General features: G+C 41.8%; 12 non-coding genes across 12 annotated transcripts; all 12 read right to left on the minus strand.

Annotated features, from left to right (window-relative positions):
• Nucleotides 1-627: 627 nt before the first annotated feature.
• Nucleotides 628-699, minus strand: trnap-ugg (transfer RNA proline (anticodon UGG)). The gene has a single exon. It is a non-coding gene; the product is annotated as a tRNA-Pro (tRNA).
• A 1,945-nt stretch (nucleotides 700-2,644) lies between these two features.
• trnap-ugg (transfer RNA proline (anticodon UGG)) lies at nucleotides 2,645-2,716 on the minus strand. The gene has a single exon. It is a non-coding gene; the product is annotated as a tRNA-Pro (tRNA).
• A 1,945-nt stretch (nucleotides 2,717-4,661) lies between these two features.
• Nucleotides 4,662-4,733, minus strand: trnap-ugg (transfer RNA proline (anticodon UGG)). The gene has a single exon. It is a non-coding gene; the product is annotated as a tRNA-Pro (tRNA).
• Nucleotides 4,734-6,008: 1,275 nt separating this feature from the next.
• On the minus strand, nucleotides 6,009-6,080 carry trnap-ugg (transfer RNA proline (anticodon UGG)). Its single transcript has one exon. It is a non-coding gene; the product is annotated as a tRNA-Pro (tRNA).
• Nucleotides 6,081-7,355: 1,275 nt separating this feature from the next.
• Nucleotides 7,356-7,427, minus strand: trnap-ugg (transfer RNA proline (anticodon UGG)). Its single transcript has one exon. It is a non-coding gene; the product is annotated as a tRNA-Pro (tRNA).
• Nucleotides 7,428-8,702: 1,275 nt separating this feature from the next.
• trnap-ugg (transfer RNA proline (anticodon UGG)) lies at nucleotides 8,703-8,774 on the minus strand. The gene has a single exon. It is a non-coding gene; the product is annotated as a tRNA-Pro (tRNA).
• A 1,275-nt stretch (nucleotides 8,775-10,049) lies between these two features.
• Nucleotides 10,050-10,121, minus strand: trnap-ugg (transfer RNA proline (anticodon UGG)). The gene has a single exon. It is a non-coding gene; the product is annotated as a tRNA-Pro (tRNA).
• Nucleotides 10,122-10,719: 598 nt separating this feature from the next.
• trnap-ugg (transfer RNA proline (anticodon UGG)) lies at nucleotides 10,720-10,791 on the minus strand. Its single transcript has one exon. It is a non-coding gene; the product is annotated as a tRNA-Pro (tRNA).
• Nucleotides 10,792-12,065: 1,274 nt separating this feature from the next.
• On the minus strand, nucleotides 12,066-12,137 carry trnap-ugg (transfer RNA proline (anticodon UGG)). The gene has a single exon. It is a non-coding gene; the product is annotated as a tRNA-Pro (tRNA).
• Nucleotides 12,138-12,735: 598 nt separating this feature from the next.
• On the minus strand, nucleotides 12,736-12,807 carry trnap-ugg (transfer RNA proline (anticodon UGG)). The gene has a single exon. It is a non-coding gene; the product is annotated as a tRNA-Pro (tRNA).
• A 1,275-nt stretch (nucleotides 12,808-14,082) lies between these two features.
• trnap-ugg (transfer RNA proline (anticodon UGG)) lies at nucleotides 14,083-14,154 on the minus strand. Its single transcript has one exon. It is a non-coding gene; the product is annotated as a tRNA-Pro (tRNA).
• Nucleotides 14,155-16,099: 1,945 nt separating this feature from the next.
• Nucleotides 16,100-16,171, minus strand: trnap-ugg (transfer RNA proline (anticodon UGG)). Its single transcript has one exon. It is a non-coding gene; the product is annotated as a tRNA-Pro (tRNA).
• Nucleotides 16,172-16,520: the final 349 nt, after the last annotated feature.

Here is a 16,520-nt window from a genome sequence, read left to right on the forward strand (position 1 = left end):
GCGAGAATCATACGATTAGACCAACGAGCCTTCTATTTCAAGATTTGATTTCTTATTTTGGCCTTTTGAGGCGTTTATTTAGGCTTTTTTGGCTCTTTTGCCTAGTGCACATTCTCAGTCTTGACTACACACATCTATGTATCACGCTTTTATGCACAAATCAGTTGGCATTTGGGCTGAAAAGACAGTAACACAATTCAACTCCTGAAGACTGTACTTGAAAACGTAATGTACCACACGTGCTAGGGAAAATACAGTCCCGGCTTGTCATGCTAATGTAAGAGCCAGATGTGCTAGATCTATGCTCTGTGGACACTGGCTTAACAGCAAATTATTTATTCACCCTCACTCGTCTGCAGTTGCGATTCACTTCGTGACAGGTATCGCTATTGTAATAGCTACCAGAGCATCCACATTTTTGTTGTCAATGTAGGCTTGGCTGGCAATTTAACCCAAAAAAGGGCCAGGGATCTCTTGCTTCTAAACAATAACCGAAGCTGTAGTCCAAAAAGTTGCTTTGCCATTCAGAAATGGTCTATTTTAATGTTGACATGTCTTAGATGCAGATGTCACAACAATGCAGTAAAGTAGAGCACTGTACATAGTTTTAGTCAAATAACATATAAAGGGCTCGTCCGGGATTTGAACCCGGGACCTCTCGCACCCAAAGCAAGAATCATACGCCTAGACCAACGAGCCTACTAGTTCAAGATTTGCTTTCTTATTTTGGCCTTTTGAGGCGTTTATTTTGGCTTTTTTTGGCTCTTTTGCCTAGTGCACAGTCTCAGTCTTGACTACACACATGAATGTATCAAGCCCTTATGCACAAATCAGTTGGCATTTGGGCTGAAAAGACAGTAACACAATTCAACTCCTGGAGACTGTACTTGAAAACGTAATATACCACACGTGCTAGGGAAAATACAGTCCCGGCTTGTCATGCTAATGTAAGAGCCAGATGTGCTAGATCTATGCTCTGTGGACACTGGCTTAACAGCAAATTATTTATTCACCCTCACTCGTCTGCAGTTGCGATTCACTTAGTGAAAGGTATCGCTAGTGTAATAGCTACCAGAGCATCCACATTTTTGTTGTCAATGTAGGCTTGGCTGGCAATTTAACCCAAAAAAGGGCCAGGGATCTCTTGCTTCTAAACAATAACCGAAGCTGTAGTCCAAAAAGTTGCTTTGCCATTCAGAAATGGTCTATTTTAATGTTGACATGTCTTAGATGCAGATGTCACAACAATGCAGTAAAGTAGAGCACTGTACATAGTTTTAGTCAAATAACATATAAAGGGATCGTCCGGGATTTGAACCCGGGACCTCTCGCACCCAAAGCGAAAATCATACGCCTAGACCAACGAGCCTACTAGTTCAAGATTTGCTTTCTTATTTTGGCCTTTTGAGGCGTTTATTTTGGCTTTTTTTGGCTCTTTTGCCTAGTGCACAGTCTCAGTCTTGACTACACACATGAATGTATCAAGCCCTTATGCACAAATCAGTTGGCATTTGGGCTGAAAAGACAGTAACACAATTCAACTCCTGGAGACTGTACTTGAAAACGTAATATACCACACGTGCTAGGGAAAGTACAGTCCCGCCTTGTCATGCTAATGTAAGAGCCAGATGTGCTAGATCTATGCTCTGTGGACACTGGCTTAACAGCAAATTATTTATTCACCCTCACTCGTCTGCAGTTGCGATTCACTTCGTGACAGGTATCGCTATTGTAATAGCTACCAGAGCATCCACATTTTTGTTGTCAATGTAGGCTTGGCTGGCAATTTAACCCAAAAAAGGACCAGGGATCTCTCGCTTCTAAACAATAACAGAATAACCGAAGATGTAGTCCAACAAGCTGCTTTGCCATTCAGAAACGGTCTGTTTAAACGTTGACATGTCTTAGAAGCAGATGTCACAACAATGCAGTAAAGAAGAGCACTGTACATAATTTTAGTCAAATAACATAAAAAGGGCTCGTCCAGGATTTGAACCCGGGACCTCTCACACCCGAAGCGAGAATCATACGATTAGACCAACGAGCCTTCTATTTCAAGATTTGATTTCTTATTTTGGCCTTTTGAGGCGTTTATTTAGGCTTTTTTGGCTCTTTTGCCTAGTGCACATTCTCAGTCTTGACTACACACATCTATGTATCACGCTTTTATGCACAAATCAGTTGGCATTTGGGCTGAAAAGACAGTAACACAATTCAACTCCTGAAGACTGTACTTGAAAACGTAATGTACCACACGTGCTAGGGAAAATACAGTCCCGGCTTGTCATGCTAATGTAAGAGCCAGATGTGCTAGATCTATGCTCTGTGGACACTGGCTTAACAGCAAATTATTTATTCACCCTCACTCGTCTGCAGTTGCGATTCACTTCGTGACAGGTATCGCTATTGTAATAGCTACCAGAGCATCCACATTTTTGTTGTCAATGTAGGCTTGGCTGGCAATTTAACCCAAAAAAGGGCCAGGGATCTCTTGCTTCTAAACAATAACCGAAGCTGTAGTCCAAAAAGTTGCTTTGCCATTCAGAAATGGTCTATTTTAATGTTGACATGTCTTAGATGCAGATGTCACAACAATGCAGTAAAGTAGAGCACTGTACATAGTTTTAGTCAAATAACATATAAAGGGCTCGTCCGGGATTTGAACCCGGGACCTCTCGCACCCAAAGCAAGAATCATACGCCTAGACCAACGAGCCTACTAGTTCAAGATTTGCTTTCTTATTTTGGCCTTTTGAGGCGTTTATTTTGGCTTTTTTTGGCTCTTTTGCCTAGTGCACAGTCTCAGTCTTGACTACACACATGAATGTATCAAGCCCTTATGCACAAATCAGTTGGCATTTGGGCTGAAAAGACAGTAACACAATTCAACTCCTGGAGACTGTACTTGAAAACGTAATATACCACACGTGCTAGGGAAAATACAGTCCCGGCTTGTCATGCTAATGTAAGAGCCAGATGTGCTAGATCTATGCTCTGTGGACACTGGCTTAACAGCAAATTATTTATTCACCCTCACTCGTCTGCAGTTGCGATTCACTTAGTGAAAGGTATCGCTAGTGTAATAGCTACCAGAGCATCCACATTTTTGTTGTCAATGTAGGCTTGGCTGGTAATTTAACCCAAAAAAGGGCCAGGGATCTCTTGCTTCTAAACAATAACCAAAGCTGTAGTCCAAAAAGTTGCTTTGCCATTCAGAAATGGTCTATTTTAATGTTGACATGTCTTAGATGCAGATGTCACAACAATGCAGTAAAGTAGAGCACTGTACATAGTTTTAGTCAAATAACATATAAAGGGATCGTCCGGGATTTGAACCCGGGACCTCTCGCACCCAAAGCGAAAATCATACGCCTAGACCAACGAGCCTACTAGTTCAAGATTTGCTTTCTTATTTTGGCCTTTTGAGGCGTTTATTTTGGCTTTTTTTGGCTCTTTTGCCTAGTGCACAGTCTCAGTCTTGACTACACACATGAATGTATCAAGCCCTTATGCACAAATCAGTTGGCATTTGGGCTGAAAAGACAGTAACACAATTCAACTCCTGGAGACTGTACTTGAAAACGTAATATACCACACGTGCTAGGGAAAGTACAGTCCCGCCTTGTCATGCTAATGTAAGAGCCAGAAGTGCTAGATCTATGCTCTGTGGACACTGGCTTAACAGCAAATTATTTATTCACCCTCACTCGTCTGCAGTTGCGATTCACTTCGTGACAGGTATCGCTATTGTAATAGCTACCAGAGCATCCACATTTTTGTTGTCAATGTAGGCTTGGCTGGCAATTTAACCCAAAAAAGGACCAGGGATCTCTCGCTTCTAAACAATAACAGAATAACCGAAGATGTAGTCCAACAAGCTGCTTTGCCATTCAGAAACGGTCTGTTTAAACGTTGACATGTCTTAGAAGCAGATGTCACAACAATGCAGTAAAGAAGAGCACTGTACATAATTTTAGTCAAATAACATAAAAAGGGCTCGTCCAGGATTTGAACCCGGGACCTCTCACACCCGAAGCGAGAATCATACGATTAGACCAACGAGCCTTCTATTTCAAGATTTGATTTCTTATTTTGGCCTTTTGAGGCGTTTATTTAGGCTTTTTTGGCTCTTTTGCCTAGTGCACATTCTCAGTCTTGACTACACACATCTATGTATCACGCTTTTATGCACAAATCAGTTGGCATTTGGGCTGAAAAGACAGTAACACAATTCAACTCCTGAAGACTGTACTTGAAAACGTAATGTACCACACGTGCTAGGGAAAATACAGTCCCGGCTTGTCATGCTAATGTAAGAGCCAGATGTGCTAGATCTATGCTCTGTGGACACTGGCTTAACAGCAAATTATTTATTCACCCTCACTCGTCTGCAGTTGCGATTCACTTCGTGACAGGTATCGCTATTGTAATAGCTACCAGAGCATCCACATTTTTGTTGTCAATGTAGGCTTGGCTGGCAATTTAACCCAAAAAAGGGCCAGGGATCTCTTGCTTCTAAACAATAACCGAAGCTGTAGTCCAAAAAGTTGCTTTGCCATTCAGAAATGGTCTATTTTAATGTTGACATGTCTTAGATGCAGATGTCACAACAATGCAGTAAAGTAGAGCACTGTACATAGTTTTAGTCAAATAACATATAAAGGGCTCGTCCGGGATTTGAACCCGGGACCTCTCGCACCCAAAGCAAGAATCATACGCCTAGACCAACGAGCCTACTAGTTCAAGATTTGCTTTCTTATTTTGGCCTTTTGAGGCGTTTATTTTGGCTTTTTTTGGCTCTTTTGCCTAGTGCACAGTCTCAGTCTTGACTACACACATGAATGTATCAAGCCCTTATGCACAAATCAGTTGGCATTTGGGCTGAAAAGACAGTAACACAATTCAACTCCTGGAGACTGTACTTGAAAACGTAATATACCACACGTGCTAGGGAAAGTACAGTCCCGGCTTGTCATGCTAATGTAAGAGCCAGATGTGCTAGATCTATGCTCTGTGGACACTGGCTTAACAGCAAATTATTTATTCACCCTCACTCGTCTGCAGTTGCGATTCACTTCGTGACAGGTATCGCTATTGTAATAGCTACCAGAGCATCCACATTTTTGTTGTCAATGTAGGCTTGGCTGGCAATTTAACCCAAAAAAGGGCCAGGGATCTCTCGCTTCTAAACAATAACAGAATAACCGAAGATGTAGTCCAACAAGCTGCTTTGCCATTCAGAAATGGTCTGTTTAAACGTTGACATGTCTTAGAAGCAGATGTCACAACAATGCAGTAAAGAAGAGCACTGTACATAATTTTAGTCAAATAACATAAAAAGGGCTCGTCCAGGATTTGAACCCGGGACCTCTCACACCCGAAGCGAGAATCATACGACTAGACCAACGAGCCTTCTATTTCAAGATTTGATTTCTTATTTTGGCCTTTTGAGGCGTTTATTTAGGCTTTTTTGGCTCTTTTGCCTAGTGCACATTCTCAGTCTTGACTACACACATCTATGTATCACGCTTTTATGCACAAATCAGTTGGCATTTGGGCTGAAAAGACAGTAACACAATTCAACTCCTGAAGACTGTACTTGAAAACGTAATGTACCACACGTGCTAGGGAAAATACAGTCCCGGCTTGTCATGCTAATGTAAGAGCCAGATGTGCTAGATCTATGCTCTGTGGACACTGGCTTAACAGCAAATTATTTATTCACCCTCACTCGTCTGCAGTTGCGATTCACTTCGTGACAGGTATCGCTATTGTAATAGCTACCAGAGCATCCACATTTTTGTTGTCAATGTAGGCTTGGCTGGCAATTTAACCCAAAAAAGGGCCAGGGATCTCTTGCTTCTAAACAATAACCGAAGCTGTAGTCCAAAAAGTTGCTTTGCCATTCAGAAATGGTCTATTTTAATGTTGACATGTCTTAGATGCAGATGTCACAACAATGCAGTAAAGTAGAGCACTGTACATAGTTTTAGTCAAATAACATATAAAGGGCTCGTCCGGGATTTGAACCCGGGACCTCTTGCACCCAAAGCAAGAATCATACGCCTAGACCAACGAGCCTACTAGTTCAAGATTTGCTTTCTTATTTTGGCCTTTTGAGGCGTTTATTTTGGCTTTTTTTGGCTCTTTTGCCTAGTGCACAGTCTCAGTCTTGACTACACACATGAATGTATCAAGCCCTTATGCACAAATCAGTTGGCATTTGGGCTGAAAAGACAGTAACACAATTCAACTCCTGGAGACTGTACTTGAAAACGTAATATACCACACGTGCTAGGGAAAATACAGTCCCGGCTTGTCATGCTAATGTAAGAGCCAGATGTGCTAGATCTATGCTCTGTGGACACTGGCTTAACAGCAAATTATTTATTCACCCTCACTCGTCTGCAGTTGCGATTCACTTAGTGAAAGGTATCGCTATTGTAATAGCTACCAGAGCATCCACATTTTTGTTGTCAATGTAGGCTTGGCTGGCAATTTAACCCAAAAAAGGGCCAGGGATCTCTCGCTTCTAAACAATAACAGAATAACCGAAGATGTAGTCCAACAAGCTGCTTTGCCATTCAGAAATGGTCTGTTTAAACGTTGACATGTCTTAGAAGCAGATGTCACAACAATGCAGTAAAGAAGAGCACTGTACATAATTTTAGTCAAATAACATAAAAAGGGCTCGTCCAGGATTTGAACCCGGGACCTCTCACACCCGAAGCGAGAATCATACGACTAGACCAACGAGCCTTCTATTTCAAGATTTGATTTCTTATTTTGGCCTTTTGAGGCGTTTATTTAGGCTTTTTTGGCTCTTTTGCCTAGTGCACATTCTCAGTCTTGACTACACACATCTATGTATCACGCTTTTATGCACAAATCAGTTGGCATTTGGGCTGAAAAGACAGTAACACAATTCAACTCCTGAAGACTGTACTTGAAAACGTAATGTACCACACGTGCTAGGGAAAATACAGTCCCGGCTTGTCATGCTAATGTAAGAGCCAGATGTGCTAGATCTATGCTCTGTGGACACTGGCTTAACAGCAAATTATTTATTCACCCTCACTCGTCTGCAGTTGCGATTCACTTCGTGACAGGTATCGCTATTGTAATAGCTACCAGAGCATCCACATTTTTGTTGTCAATGTAGGCTTGGCTGGCAATTTAACCCAAAAAAGGGCCAGGGATCTCTTGCTTCTAAACAATAACCGAAGCTGTAGTCCAAAAAGTTGCTTTGCCATTCAGAAATGGTCTATTTTAATGTTGACATGTCTTAGATGCAGATGTCACAACAATGCAGTAAAGTAGAGCACTGTACATAGTTTTAGTCAAATAACATATAAAGGGCTCGTCCGGGATTTGAACCCGGGACCTCTTGCACCCAAAGCAAGAATCATACGCCTAGACCAACGAGCCTACTAGTTCAAGATTTGCTTTCTTATTTTGGCCTTTTGAGGCGTTTATTTTGGCTTTTTTTGGCTCTTTTGCCTAGTGCACAGTCTCAGTCTTGACTACACACATGAATGTATCAAGCCCTTATGCACAAATCAGTTGGCATTTGGGCTGAAAAGACAGTAACACAATTCAACTCCTGGAGACTGTACTTGAAAACGTAATATACCACACGTGCTAGGGAAAGTACAGTCCCGCCTTGTCATGCTAATGTAAGAGCCAGATGTGCTAGATCTATGCTCTGTGGACACTGGCTTAACAGCAAATTATTTATTCACCCTCACTCGTCTGCAGTTGCGATTCACTTCGTGACAGGTATCGCTATTGTAATAGCTACCAGAGCATCCACATTTTTGTTGTCAATGTAGGCTTGGCTGGCAATTTAACCCAAAAAAGGACCAGGGATCTCTCGCTTCTAAACAATAACAGAATAACCGAAGATGTAGTCCAACAAGCTGCTTTGCCATTCAGAAACGGTCTGTTTAAACGTTGACATGTCTTAGAAGCAGATGTCACAACAATGCAGTAAAGAAGAGCACTGTACATAATTTTAGTCAAATAACATAAAAAGGGCTCGTCCAGGATTTGAACCCGGGACCTCTCACACCCGAAGCGAGAATCATACGATTAGACCAACGAGCCTTCTATTTCAAGATTTGATTTCTTATTTTGGCCTTTTGAGGCGTTTATTTAGGCTTTTTTGGCTCTTTTGCCTAGTGCACATTCTCAGTCTTGACTACACACATCTATGTATCACGCTTTTATGCACAAATCAGTTGGCATTTGGGCTGAAAAGACAGTAACACAATTCAACTCCTGAAGACTGTACTTGAAAACGTAATGTACCACACGTGCTAGGGAAAATACAGTCCCGGCTTGTCATGCTAATGTAAGAGCCAGATGTGCTAGATCTATGCTCTGTGGACACTGGCTTAACAGCAAATTATTTATTCACCCTCACTCGTCTGCAGTTGCGATTCACTTCGTGACAGGTATCGCTATTGTAATAGCTACCAGAGCATCCACATTTTTGTTGTCAATGTAGGCTTGGCTGGCAATTTAACCCAAAAAAGGGCCAGGGATCTCTTGCTTCTAAACAATAACCGAAGCTGTAGTCCAAAAAGTTGCTTTGCCATTCAGAAATGGTCTATTTTAATGTTGACATGTCTTAGATGCAGATGTCACAACAATGCAGTAAAGTAGAGCACTGTACATAGTTTTAGTCAAATAACATATAAAGGGCTCGTCCGGGATTTGAACCCGGGACCTCTCGCACCCAAAGCAAGAATCATACGCCTAGACCAACGAGCCTACTAGTTCAAGATTTGCTTTCTTATTTTGGCCTTTTGAGGCGTTTATTTTGGCTTTTTTTGGCTCTTTTGCCTAGTGCACAGTCTCAGTCTTGACTACACACATGAATGTATCAAGCCCTTATGCACAAATCAGTTGGCATTTGGGCTGAAAAGACAGTAACACAATTCAACTCCTGGAGACTGTACTTGAAAACGTAATATACCACACGTGCTAGGGAAAGTACAGTCCCGCCTTGTCATGCTAATGTAAGAGCCAGATGTGCTAGATCTATGCTCTGTGGACACTGGCTTAACAGCAAATTATTTATTCACCCTCACTCGTCTGCAGTTGCGATTCACTTCGTGACAGGTATCGCTATTGTAATAGCTACCAGAGCATCCACATTTTTGTTGTCAATGTAGGCTTGGCTGGCAATTTAACCCAAAAAAGGACCAGGGATCTCTCGCTTCTAAACAATAACAGAATAACCGAAGATGTAGTCCAACAAGCTGCTTTGCCATTCAGAAACGGTCTGTTTAAACGTTGACATGTCTTAGAAGCAGATGTCACAACAATGCAGTAAAGAAGAGCACTGTACATAATTTTAGTCAAATAACATAAAAAGGGCTCGTCCAGGATTTGAACCCGGGACCTCTCACACCCGAAGCGAGAATCATACGATTAGACCAACGAGCCTTCTATTTCAAGATTTGATTTCTTATTTTGGCCTTTTGAGGCGTTTATTTAGGCTTTTTTGGCTCTTTTGCCTAGTGCACATTCTCAGTCTTGACTACACACATCTATGTATCACGCTTTTATGCACAAATCAGTTGGCATTTGGGCTGAAAAGACAGTAACACAATTCAACTCCTGAAGACTGTACTTGAAAACGTAATGTACCACACGTGCTAGGGAAAATACAGTCCCGGCTTGTCATGCTAATGTAAGAGCCAGATGTGCTAGATCTATGCTCTGTGGACACTGGCTTAACAGCAAATTATTTATTCACCCTCACTCGTCTGCAGTTGCGATTCACTTCGTGACAGGTATCGCTATTGTAATAGCTACCAGAGCATCCACATTTTTGTTGTCAATGTAGGCTTGGCTGGCAATTTAACCCAAAAAAGGGCCAGGGATCTCTTGCTTCTAAACAATAACCGAAGCTGTAGTCCAAAAAGTTGCTTTGCCATTCAGAAATGGTCTATTTTAATGTTGACATGTCTTAGATGCAGATGTCACAACAATGCAGTAAAGTAGAGCACTGTACATAGTTTTAGTCAAATAACATATAAAGGGCTCGTCCGGGATTTGAACCCGGGACCTCTCGCACCCAAAGCAAGAATCATACGCCTAGACCAACGAGCCTACTAGTTCAAGATTTGCTTTCTTATTTTGGCCTTTTGAGGCGTTTATTTTGGCTTTTTTTGGCTCTTTTGCCTAGTGCACAGTCTCAGTCTTGACTACACACATGAATGTATCAAGCCCTTATGCACAAATCAGTTGGCATTTGGGCTGAAAAGACAGTAACACAATTCAACTCCTGGAGACTGTACTTGAAAACGTAATATACCACACGTGCTAGGGAAAATACAGTCCCGGCTTGTCATGCTAATGTAAGAGCCAGATGTGCTAGATCTATGCTCTGTGGACACTGGCTTAACAGCAAATTATTTATTCACCCTCACTCGTCTGCAGTTGCGATTCACTTAGTGAAAGGTATCGCTAGTGTAATAGCTACCAGAGCATCCACATTTTTGTTGTCAATGTAGGCTTGGCTGGCAATTTAACCCAAAAAAGGGCCAGGGATCTCTTGCTTCTAAACAATAACCGAAGCTGTAGTCCAAAAAGTTGCTTTGCCATTCAGAAATGGTCTATTTTAATGTTGACATGTCTTAGATGCAGATGTCACAACAATGCAGTAAAGTAGAGCACTGTACATAGTTTTAGTCAAATAACATATAAAGGGCTCGTCCGGGATTTGAACCCGGGACCTCTCGCACCCAAAGCGAGAATCATACGCCTAGACCAACGAGCCTACTAGTTCAAGATTTGATTTCTTATTTTGGCCTTTTGAGGCGTTTATTTTGGCTTTTTTGGCTCTTTTGCCTAGTGCACAGTCTCAGTCTTGACTACACACATGAATGTATCAAGCCCTTATGCACAAATCAGTTGGCATTTGGGCTGAAAAGACAGTAACACAATTCAACTCCTGGAGACTGTACTTGAAAACGTAATATACCACACGTGCTAGGGAAAGTACAGTCCCGCCTTGTCATGCTAATGTAAGAGCCAGATGTGCTAGATCTATGCTCTGTGGACACTGGCTTAACAGCAAATTATTTATTCACCCTCACTCGTCTGCAGTTGCGATTCACTTCGTGACAGGTATCGCTATTGTAATAGCTACCAGAGCATCCACATTTTTGTTGTCAATGTAGGCTTGGCTGGCAATTTAACCCAAAAAAGGGCCAGGGATCTCTCGCTTCTAAACAATAACAGAATAACCGAAGATGTAGTCCAACAAGCTGCTTTGCCATTCAGAAACGGTCTGTTTAAACGTTGACATGTCTTAGAAGCAGATGTCACAACAATGCAGTAAAGAAGAGCACTGTACATAATTTTAGTCAAATAACATATAAAGGGCTCGTCCGGGATTTGAACCCGGGACCTCTCACACCCGAAGCTAGAATCATACGACTAGACCAACGAGCCTATTAGTTCAAGATTTGATTTCTTATTTTGGCCTTTTGAGGCGTTTATTTAGGCTTTTTTGGCTCTTTTGCCTAGTGCACATTCTCAGTCTTGACTACACACATCTATGTATCACGCTTTTATGCACAAATCAGTTGGCATTTGGGCTGAAAAGACAGTAACACAATTCAACTCCTGAAGACTGTACTTGAAAACGTAATGTACCACACGTGCTAGGGAAAATACAGTCCCGGCTTGTCATGCTAATGTAAGAGCCAGATGTGCTAGATCTATGCTCTGTGGACACTGGCTTAACAGCAAATTATTTATTCACCCTCACTCGTCTGCAGTTGCGATTCACTTAGTGAAAGGTATCGCTAGTGTAATAGCTACCAGAGCATCCACATTTTTGTTGTCAATGTAGGCTTGGCTGGCAATTTAACCCAAAAAAGGGCCAGGGAACTCTTGCTTCTAAACAATAACCGAAGCTGTAGTCCAAAAAGTTGCTTTGCCATTCAGAAATGGTCTATTTTAATGTTGACATGTCTTAGATGCAGATGTCACAACAATGCAGTAAAGTAGAGCACTGTACATAGTTTTAGTCAAATAACATATAAAGGGCTCGTCCGGGATTTGAACCCGGGACCTCTCGCACCCAAAGCAAGAATCATACGCCTAGACCAACGAGCCTACTAGTTCAAGATTTGCTTTCTTATTTTGGCCTTTTGAGGCGTTTATTTTGGCTTTTTTTGGCTCTTTTGCCTAGTGCACAGTCTCAGTCTTGACTACACACATGAATGTATCAAGCCCTTATGCACAAATCAGTTGGCATTTGGGCTGAAAAGACAGTAACACAATTCAACTCCTGGAGACTGTACTTGAAAACGTAATATACCACACGTGCTAGGGAAAATACAGTCCCGGCTTGTCATGCTAATGTAAGAGCCAGATGTGCTAGATCTATGCTCTGTGGACACTGGCTTAACAGCAAATTATTTATTCACCCTCACTCGTCTGCAGTTGCGATTCACTTAGTGAAAGGTATCGCTAGTGTAATAGCTACCAGAGCATCCACATTTTTGTTGTCAATGTAGGCTTGGCTGGTAATTTAACCCAAAAAAGGGCCAGGGATCTCTTGCTTCTAAACAATAACCGAAGCTGTAGTCCAAAAAGTTGCTTTGCCATTCAGAAATGGTCTATTTTAATGTTGACATGTCTTAGATGCAGATGTCACAACAATGCAGTAAAGTAGAGCACTGTACATAGTTTTAGTCAAATAACATATAAAGGGCTCGTCCGGGATTTGAACCCGGGACCTCTCGCACCCAAAGCAAGAATCATACGCCTAGACCAACGAGCCTACTAGTTCAAGATTTGCTTTCTTATTTTGGCCTTTTGAGGCGTTTATTTTGGCTTTTTTTGGCTCTTTTGCCTAGTGCACAGTCTCAGTCTTGACTACACACATGAATGTATCAAGCCCTTATGCACAAATCAGTTGGCATTTGGGCTGAAAAGACAGTAACACAATTCAACTCCTGGAGACTGTACTTGAAAACGTAATATACCACACGTGCTAGGGAAAGTACAGTCCCGGCTTGTCATGCTAATGTAAGAGCCAGATGTGCTAGATCTATGCTCTGTGGACACTGGCTTAACAGCAAATTATTTATTCACCCTCACTCGTCTGCAGTTGCGATTCACTTCGTGACAGGTATCGCTATTGTAATAGCTACCAGAGCATCCACATTTTTGTTGTCAATGTAGGCTTGGCTGGCAATTTAACCCAAAAAAGGGCCAGGGATCTCTCGCTTCTAAACAATAACAGAATAACCGAAGATGTAGTCCAACAAGCTGCTTTGCCATTCAGAAATGGTCTGTTTAAACGTTGACATGTCTTAGAAGCAGATGTCACAACAATGCAGTAAAGAAGAGCACTGTACATAATTTTAGTCAAATAACATAAAAAGGGCTCGTCCAGGATTTGAACCCGGGACCTCTCACACCCGAAGCGAGAATCATACGACTAGACCAACGAGCCTTCTATTTCAAGATTTGATTTCTTATTTTGGCCTTTTGAGGCGTTTATTTAGGCTTTTTTGGCTCTTTTGCCTAGTGCACATTCTCAGTCTTGACTACACACATCTATGTATCACGCTTTTATGCACAAATCAGTTGGCATTTGGGCTGAAAAGACAGTAACACAATTCAACTCCTGAAGACTGTACTTGAAAACGTAATGTACCACACGTGCTAGGGAAAATACAGTCCCGGCTTGTCATGCTAATGTAAGAGCCAGATGTGCTAGATCTATGCTCTGTGGACACTGGCTTAACAGCAAATTATTTATTCACCCTCACTCGTCTGCAGTTGCGATTCACTTAGTGAAAGGTATCGCTAGTGTAATAGCTACCAGAGCATCCACATTTTTGTTGTCAATGTAGGCTTGGCTGGCAATTTAACCCAAAAAAGGGCCAGGGATCTCTTGCTTCTAAACAATAACCGAAGCTGTAGTCCAAAAAGTTGCTTTGCCATTCAGAAATGGTCTATTTTAATGTTGACATGTCTTAGATGCAGATGTCACAACAATGCAGTAAAGTAGAGCACTGTACATAGTTTTAGTCAAATAACATATAAAGGGCTCGTCCGGGATTTGAACCCGGGACCTCTTGCACCCAAAGCAAGAATCATACGCCTAGACCAACGAGCCTACTAGTTCAAGATTTGCTTTCTTATTTTGGCCTTTTGAGGCGTTTATTTTGGCTTTTTTTGGCTCTTTTGCCTAGTGCACAGTCTCAGTCTTGACTACACACATGAATGTATCAAGCCCTTATGCACAAATCAGTTGGCATTTGGGCTGAAAAGACAGTAACACAATTCAACTCCTGGAGACTGTACTTGAAAACGTAATATACCACACGTGCTAGGGAAAATACAGTCCCGGCTTGTCATGCTAATGTAAGAGCCAGATGTGCTAGATCTATGCTCTGTGGACACTGGCTTAACAGCAAATTATTTATTCACCCTCACTCGTCTGCAGTTGCGATTCACTTAGTGAAAGGTATCGCTAGTGTAATAGCTACCAGAGCATCCACATTTTTGTTGTCAATGTAGGCTTGGCTGGTAATTTAACCCAAAAAAGGGCCAGGGATCTCTTGCTTCTAAACAATAACCGAAGCTGTAGTCCAAAAAGTTGCTTTGCCATTCAGAAATGGTCTATTTTAATGTTGACATGTCTTAGATGCAGATGTCACAACAATGCAGTAAAGTAGAGCACTGTACATAGTTTTAGTCAAATAACATATAAAGGGATCGTCCGGGATTTGAACCCGGGACCTCTCGCACCCAAAGCGAAAATCATACGCCTAGACCAACGAGCCTACTAGTTCAAGATTTGCTTTCTTATTTTGGCCTTTTGAGGCGTTTATTTTGGCTTTTTTTGGCTCTTTTGCCTAGTGCACAGTCTCAGTCTTGACTACACACATGAATGTATCAAGCCCTTATGCACAAATCAGTTGGCATTTGGGCTGAAAAGACAGTAACACAATTCAACTCCTGGAGACTGTACTTGAAAACGTAATATACCACACGTGCTAGGGAAAGTACAGTCCCGCCTTGTCATGCTAATGTAAGAGCCAGATGTGCTAGATCTATGCTCTGTGGACACTGGCTTAACAGCAAATTATTTATTCACCCTCACTCGTCTGCAGTTGCGATTCACTTCGTGACAGGTATCGCTATTGTAATAGCTACCAGAGCATCCACATTTTTGTTGTCAATGTAGGCTTGGCTGGCAATTTAACCCAAAAAAGGACCAGGGATCTCTCGCTTCTAAACAATAACAGAATAACCGAAGATGTAGTCCAACAAGCTGCTTTGCCATTCAGAAACGGTCTGTTTAAACGTTGACATGTCTTAGAAGCAGATGTCACAACAATGCAGTAAAGAAGAGCACTGTACATAATTTTAGTCAAATAACATAAAAAGGGCTCGTCCAGGATTTGAACCCGGGACCTCTCACACCCGAAGCGAGAATCATACGATTAGACCAACGAGCCTTCTATTTCAAGATTTGATTTCTTATTTTGGCCTTTTGAGGCGTTTATTTTGGCTTTTTTGGCTCTTTTGCCTAGTGCACATTCTCAGTCTTGACTACACACATCTATGTATCACGCTTTTATGCACAAATCAGTTGGCATTTGGGCTGAAAAGACAGTAACACAATTCAACTCCTGAAGACTGTACTTGAAAACGTAATGTACCACACGTGCTAGGGAAAATACAGTCCCGGCTTGTCATGCTAATGTAAGAGCCAGATGTGCTAGATCTATGCTCTGTGGACACTGGCTTAACAGCAAATTATTTATTCACCCTCACTCGTCTGCAGTTGCGATTCACTTCGTGACAGGTATCGCTATTGTAATAGCTACCAGAGCATCCACATTTTTGTTGTCAATGTAGGCTTGGCTGGCAATTTAACCCAAAAAAGGGCCAGGGATCCCTTGCTTCTAAACAATAACCGAAGCTGTAGTCCAAAAAGTTGCTTTGCCATTCAGAAATGGTCTATTTTAATGTTGACATGTCTTAGATGCAGATGTCACAACAATGCAGTAAAGTAGAGCACTGTACATAGTTTTAGTCAAATAACATATAAAGGGCTCGTCCGGGATTTGAACCCGGGACCTCTCGCACCCAAAGCAAGAATCATACGCCTAGACCAACGAGCCTACTAGTTCAAGATTTGATTTCTTATTTTGGCCTTTTGAGGCGTTTATTTTGGCTTTTTTGGCTCTTTTGCCTAGTGCACAGTCTCAGTCTTGACTACACACATGAATGTATCAAGCCCTTATGCACAAATCAGTTGGCATTTGGGCTGAAAAGACAGTAACACAATTCAACTCCTGGAGACTGTACTTGAAAACGTAATATACCACACGTGCTAGGGAAAATACAGTCCCGGCTTGTCATGCTAATGTAAGAGCCAGATGTGCTAGATCTATGCTCTGTGGACACTGGCTTAACAGCAAATTATTTATTCACCCTCACTCGTCTGCAGTTGCGATTCACTTAGTGAAA

This window comes from Brachyhypopomus gauderio, unplaced genomic scaffold (assembly GCF_052324685.1).
Source record: "Brachyhypopomus gauderio isolate BG-103 unplaced genomic scaffold, BGAUD_0.2 sc111, whole genome shotgun sequence".
Taxonomy (NCBI): Eukaryota; Metazoa; Chordata; class Actinopteri; order Gymnotiformes; family Hypopomidae; genus Brachyhypopomus; species Brachyhypopomus gauderio.